This window comes from Cygnus atratus, chromosome 2 (genome assembly GCF_013377495.2).
Source record: "Cygnus atratus isolate AKBS03 ecotype Queensland, Australia chromosome 2, CAtr_DNAZoo_HiC_assembly, whole genome shotgun sequence".
Taxonomy (NCBI): Eukaryota; Metazoa; Chordata; class Aves; order Anseriformes; family Anatidae; genus Cygnus; species Cygnus atratus.
This window is the reverse complement of record NC_066363.1, coordinates 130,830,081-130,837,134: the sequence shown is the minus strand read 5'-3', so window position 1 is coordinate 130,837,134 and position 7,054 is coordinate 130,830,081.

The following is a 7,054-nucleotide window of genomic DNA, read 5'->3' as shown; positions in this document are numbered from 1 at the left end:
GCCGTGACCAGCAGTGTTTGAGGTTTCTCTTCACGTAGCCATAGCTTTGCCCATTCCATGTAAGCCAAACCATATTTTGTCTTTCAGAGTCATAATACCTGCTCCTTGGGCAGGGCAGAGCACCACCTCGCTTGTCTGCAACGTATCACTGATTAGGTTGTATGGGAGATACAATTTTTTCCCTAGACCTTTACTCATTAAAATGCCCATATGTTTAACTTGGAAGGAACCCAATCTGATAGCACAGTGCTTTGCCCGACTGTGTAAAGGGGAGGATCTTGCCTTCCTTCCAGTGTGCAGACATATCACACACATATATAGTACCTTTCCTAAGCAGTATGCTTCTTCTAGACAAGACTACCTCTTAAGAAAGTCTTAAAAGTTTGCCAGGAAAATTGGACAGCACAGCCCAAATTCTACTCTTCATCCTACATCTAGCTGTAAAATAAATTCAAACAGTCCATGAATAATAGTTACTCACCCCCCAAGGCATGGATGGGAAAAATTGCATAGGTGGCATAGCTTTGTTTCTGTTTCCTGGTTGTACAAGTGTGGTTTTCCCTTCCCCGCCATGTCATCATGGGTAGACATGATGAAACACGTGCTGCAGTTGCATGGCTGGCATAGGTAAGCTTTCCTCCATGTGAGGAGCTCTGAACTTGGGCAATTCCAGACCAGGGATTATGAAGCAACACACGAACCTGCATGTTTTCATCTGTATGTCAATATATTTAAGTTCTTCTGGAGTGTAGACGTTGCATCACCCTGAGCTAACCGGGCTGGGCACGGCCCGTGTTTTATCAATGGGCTTTGCGCAACGCATCTTGGCTTTCACGTCAAAACAAAGCCAGTTTATTCTCCAGCTCCTCTTCCTCCAAGGAGCCCTCCCTCTGGACGTGGAGGCTGCCACACGGGCACTCGGTGGCTGGCTGTCAGGGACGGGCTGGCTCACGCGTGGCCAGCTGCAGTGCCAGCCAAAGGGTGCCCCGAGCGCTGCTGCTGCCGCGGAGAATTAACGTAATGCAATTAGCACACTGTCAGCCTCAGCGCGTGGCCCCTGCGCCGTCATCAGCGTGTTCAAAGCAAATTTAAAGGGAAATGCTTACATCGAGGGGAAAGTTTCCTGCTCTGATGTTGTGACAGCTCATCGGCGGTGCCTTGGCTGAATGACAGGGAGAGCATCAGAGACCAAAGTGACCATGGAGAGCAACTCCAGGCTTCATTTTCCTCATTTCAGACAAAAATGGGCTGATCTCAGTTCCAGCTCACCTCACGGTGACTTCAGATATACGAGCTTGAGTCTGACTTTGGAAGGTTTGAAAAATCCTCTTTATTTAGCAGCAGTATCTACTCTGAAGAGCAAACATCCACACATTAGTATAAACACGTTTTTATTTCCCTTCAGAAATTCATAGTCAGAATAGTCATTGCAACACTAAAAACAATTGGGATGATTACAAATTGTCCAAGGCTGTCCATTATCCATAGCTTATTAGCAGGGGACACCTGCTCACAGATGAGACTTTCAGAAAGGTAACAATCTGCAGGGCTTTTTAGAAAACTCAGATGTACAAAACATTAGCCCCAAACTCTATTTGGTTATAAAACCAAATAAAAATAACCTACTTTGTCCTTTCTGTGTGTTCTCAAACAATAAGGACATAGAGTTATGGTAAGGACAAAAAATGGCAAAATTATTTGCAATAGATAACGATGAAAGAAATATTTCTACAAACAATGAGTAATTAGCATATGAAATTTAGAATCACAAATTGCAGGCCTGCCCACTGGATTTTAGAAGGGACCTATAAAGTTTTAGTATTCATTTTCAGTTGCATATTCTAAGGAAAGTTTCATTACCAAGGATATTATTGACCATTCTAAAGGTAACCTCAGGAAAAAGCTTTGTTTAAAGTTTTAATAATTGCACTGCTTTTCATTCTCAGGGTTTCACCAAGGAGAGCATCACAGGCCCAGCACTTGCCCTTCACAGAGGCAGGGTCTTCGCTGTATTCAAGAGGACCGAGCTTTTCCTCTGCCAGGCTCTGCCCAGCTCCACAACTCGCCACCCTGCACAGAGGCACATCAGTCACATGAGGGGCTGTGGAAGAGCTGTGCCATCCCTGACGTGTTTTACCTTGGCCATTACTGCCGGAATGGGAGTATGGCTCCACTGAGATGAGGAGAGTGCTGGGTGTAATGTTGCCACAGCCTCAGAAGGTGCCCTAACCCCCCTTCCTCACCTCTTAGGGGTGATGTAGGTGACAACTCCATTCTCAGGAGCTTTGGAGTGAGGGGGACCATGACTGCTGCTCTCTGTGTTGAGCAAAACCCTCATCATAAGTTGTTAGGATTATGCATAGCCTGTTTAATGGATTGGGTCTCTCAAAGAAGGTTGTCCTGGGGCATCAAGGGCTTAAGTGTGAAATAGATCCCCAGGTCACCGCCCAGGAAAGCTAACTTTTGCCAAAAAGCAGTCCCCTCATGGTTGCACAGCGTGGGCAGGGATGGACTCTCGGGGGTGTCATTCCAGCTTCCAGTTCTGACCCACCTTGCAGGAAAGCCTTTCTCTTTCACAGACTGTCGAAGGAACCTAGGAAAAAAAAAACTGGAAGCTAAAGCTAGTTTTTACTACTGTCCCATCCCGTTCCCATTGCCAACATGCCAAGTTTGCCAAGTGTGTTAAGTACGTGACTCGTATTCAAAAGATCTTCTTCTAAGAAAATTCTTGCCTCTGGCATCCCAGGCAACCATGCAGGATAGGCAGGTATTTTCCAGTTTGCTCTTCTAGACCTGAAAAGCCTCACTGTATTTGGGTTTAAGTCCTTGATTCCTTCTTGCAATATGAGCTTACATATCTAAAACCTAGGCCATAGAAAATCTGTGAGGAGGTAAGTAATACCTTAATTTATTAATTAAGGTAACCTTAATAAGAAATACCTTAGTTCCCTGATTTTTTTTTCTATGTGCCTGCCATAAAATACTGTTTCTGGTACCCTTCCCTATATGTGCATATACTAGGGAGCAGTCTAACTTGGTGCTGAGCTATATGAAGGAAAGGCAGAAATAGCCATACAATTCATTAATTTGCCATTTCTAGTAAATACTGTGGTATTCATTTGAGAAGTAGATTTTGAAGAGAAGTTCTCTAAAGTCCCACCTAGAAAAAGAAACTTTAAAAACTCAATGAAAATAACGTTTCTTTTATTCATGCAAGCGATTTGAACCACTCAGACTTACTAGTAATGAAAAGACAGTTTGAGGAAGAATGCGTTTCACATGACAAATTTGCTGTTTTTTCTTGCAGGCCATGCTATTTTTAAAGTCGGGCTGGTCTTTCATCCCCTGCTGAAAAAGGGTGTAGGAGTCAAAAGAAACAGAGAAGTATTAACTGGGTAAAGAAGGAACAAGAAGGAACGTGCTGCTTTGTCTCCTGCCTGTCCTCTGAACTTCCTGCAAAGATCATCAGACTGAGGTATGAAAACTTGTCCACGAAGGACTCAGCCTTTCCCAGGCTTTGTTCCTATTGACCAAGCATTTTCACAAGCAGGTCTGCCACTCTGTTCTTCTAGCTATTTTGTCTTAAAAGAAATGCTCTTTTCATATGTAAGCACACCCACCTTCCCTCACGAAGCACAACACAGCCCCCCATTTGATATGCCATTAACCTGTCTGCAGCACTGCCAGTACGTAGGGAAGTGTTTCAAGCCAAGCAGAGCCTCTAAGTTCACGTTAACCCTGCTTTCAAATACCACTCTGAAACTTAAGACACGATCAAGACAGATCAACATGGGAACTCATTCACCTTCACACCTCTTAATATCTATCCCTGGGCACAGCCTTAATTTTGTAAAACCTTGAGAAGGCCAGCTCAAGGTAAAGATTATTTGCTCTTAGGTAAAAGACAATCAGAGAGCAAAGTGGCTCCGCAAAGTGCTGCTGTGTCCCAACATTCCTCAGTGTACAGAGCCAACAAGGTTGAGGGAGAAGAAGAGAACAAGCAAGAGTCTACCAGGAGCAAAGCTTCTCAACTGCTCAAAGCTACTGCAAGATCCAGGCAGACAGCAAAAAGGGCTCAGAAGATTGACTCAGGCCTCCCAGAGGGAAAAGACAAGAGCGGATGAGATCAAATAGTTGCAGGAAGGAAAAAGGCTCTTAAGCCAGAAGAAAGGAGGGGATGAAAGCACAGTTGAGAGAGGCACTGTCAATAGGCAAGCTGTTGGCCTGGAGGTGACTCCTAACCACCCCGTGGAGAAGCCAGGCCTGGCATCCAGGGTTGTGCATTCAGCTGATGAGGTGGGCAGCAAGTCAGCAATTCCTCAATTACAAGGGGTGTACCCTCCCTGTGCACGTGTATACGCATGTGGAATATACGTTTTGGGAGCAAAATTAAAAAAAAAAAAACAAACACTTAATTTTCTATTTTTTCTTTTTCTCTCTCTTTTTTTTTTTTTTTTTTCAATTTTCACTTCATTATACCATATTCATTCGTTGCTCATTCAAGATTTAGAGTATAGGTGAAAAACTAGGACAAACCATAATTAATGCATTCTTTCACATCCAATAGGGCAAACGATTTTCAGAGATGAGTATATGATGCCTAAAAACATTTCAAAGTCATCACCTGCTATCAGACATCCTACTTACCCAACATGGTGTGCTGTTTGTATTTAATCAGTGTTTTAAGGACCTGTTCCAGCTCCTTTTATATTTAGGCAGGTGGCTACATTTTTGGCGAGGTATTATCATCAAGATTTGTGGGTCAGACAATAATAACATGCAAAGTCAATGCTCATCCAGCCCTGCTTTGTTCTGTATGACTGACCTTAATACCCTCTATATCCACACCCCTAGCCTGTGGATGTCGATAAAATGTCTGAGCAGCCAGCCGGTCACTCTGCTTTGTTTTATTGTCACACAGGAGCAGAAATTGATACTGCATGAAGAGCTCACAACAAAATTATCTAAATGCTTAGAGAATAAATTCATTAAAGATTATCTTCAATATACTTTAAAAATGAATTGGTACCCTTATCTGCAGAGTACAAGGAGAATAATTTTCTACATAGCAACGTAATAATAATCAGAGTACCCTCTTGCCCCTATTGCTTGTATAATTTCACTATCTTGTAGTCTTGAAAATGCACGTTCTTAGCTTTGTTTTTCTATCCTGTACATTTTCCTTTATGTTGCATATTTGAATCCTAGAAAATTACTTTTTTTCATGCACAAAATATACTGTACTTTTACCATTGCAAATTGTAGCTAATAGCACACAGAGCAAAGGCAGCATCAGCCTACACTTTGTCCACCAAGTTGTCAGTCATTTCTCAATAGCGGTGTTATCGGCCTTTTGCCTGACCTAAGCAACAAAGTTGGGCACCTCTGGGTTAAAATACCCAAAAAGATTTTATCTATAGAGAGTTGGATGCCTCTCCATTAGACTAAAGAAAAAAAAAAAAACTTTCTTCAACAGGGGAGATTTATTTTGGCTGTAAAAAGCAGAACTGGGACCTTCATTTTTTCTCTCTCCTTGTCACATATATAAACCTCTATCTTGGACCAATATAAACACTCTAGAACCTTAATATTACTTAACCCCTGTTTTATTCTCTAAGTGTATATATATGGCTAATTGTTTATGATGGATATAAGTGCTTCACATTTGAAGACAACCTTTGCATAATTTACTTAATCGTTGTACAAACTGTTAAAAAATTAAAAGATCACAAAAATCACCTTTTGAGCATACAAATACATGATTAACTGGGGACTAAAATAATTCTTCAGTGTTTTTCCACTTCTCTCTTTCTCTCTAAGGCTCATTCAGGTAACATCTTGCCACAAAATATTCCTCTAAACTGAAAAAAAAAAAAGGAACTCAAACTGTCCTTTCAACAACTTTTTTTCCTATTTTGTTCACTTTCTAAAATACTCTTTTAGCTTCACAGGACTTGCAATCCTTTCAAGGAATTTCAGATGTTTTCATAACTCCTTTACTAGAAGGGAGCTCAATAATAGGTTCAGGAGCTCAGCATTCTGAAACCACCTCAAAGAGCTGGTGGCCTAATTAAAATAAATAAATAAATAAATAAATAATAATAAAAAAGGATAACAGACTGCAGAGAAGGTATTCATCTCAGACAAAGTAGTTCACACGTGTTGTTCCTGTGTCTGAATTTCACTGACCTATCTGCCCCAATCATTTTATCTTACCCTCTTCTATTTCTTGCAAACACGCAGAAGAGGCCATCATAAAACATCACAGGTGTGTGTTTAGCACAGCTCTGCACCTTTATCTGCAAGGTGATAAAGAGATCACCTTGACTTCAACAACCTGGTGAAGAAGTTGTGAAGACAGACCTTAGAAGTGCTGCTAGATAAAACAACGTTGCTTTCAGAAAGGACACTGTCCATTTACAAATCTTGGCAAGAATAAGTTCAGATTAGTTTTAGATAAAAGATTCGTGCCCTAAGTCTGCTGTCAAATTAATGTCATACTAAATATATATACTAAAATTTTATAAAAAGTCGAGCATTTGATTAACAACAGGTAGAACTAATACCTCAATAGGACTGCACCTGCAGTTCTTGAAACTGGAACTTTGATCACATTTTCCTTAAGAACTGAACTAGAACAACACTGATGCACATGAAATGCATGTGCAGTTGACACCTTCACCTGCACAGCCTGAGGACAGATCAGCCCTTCCAAACCCACAGAGGTCTGCAAGACAGATGAGACACCTAAGCACTTACGTTAATAAATAATAGGGTTGGACACTGGGCTATAAACACCAAATAACGCTCTCCCTTTGATCTTTATAAAATATTTAATGAAATACACAACTGAGTGACAAAAATCTTACAAAACTGAACTTCAAAGATAGACCTTTTCTCCAATTATCAAAAACACTAACTTATGCTTCCCTTTGAGCTAGACTTTGCTGCTTTTATGCAGGATGAGTAGCTCTACTGTGTGTTCACAGTCCCATTACCTTGTTACTTTAATTGCTGAGCTAAATTTACATATAGCAAATCTCACACTTTCTTG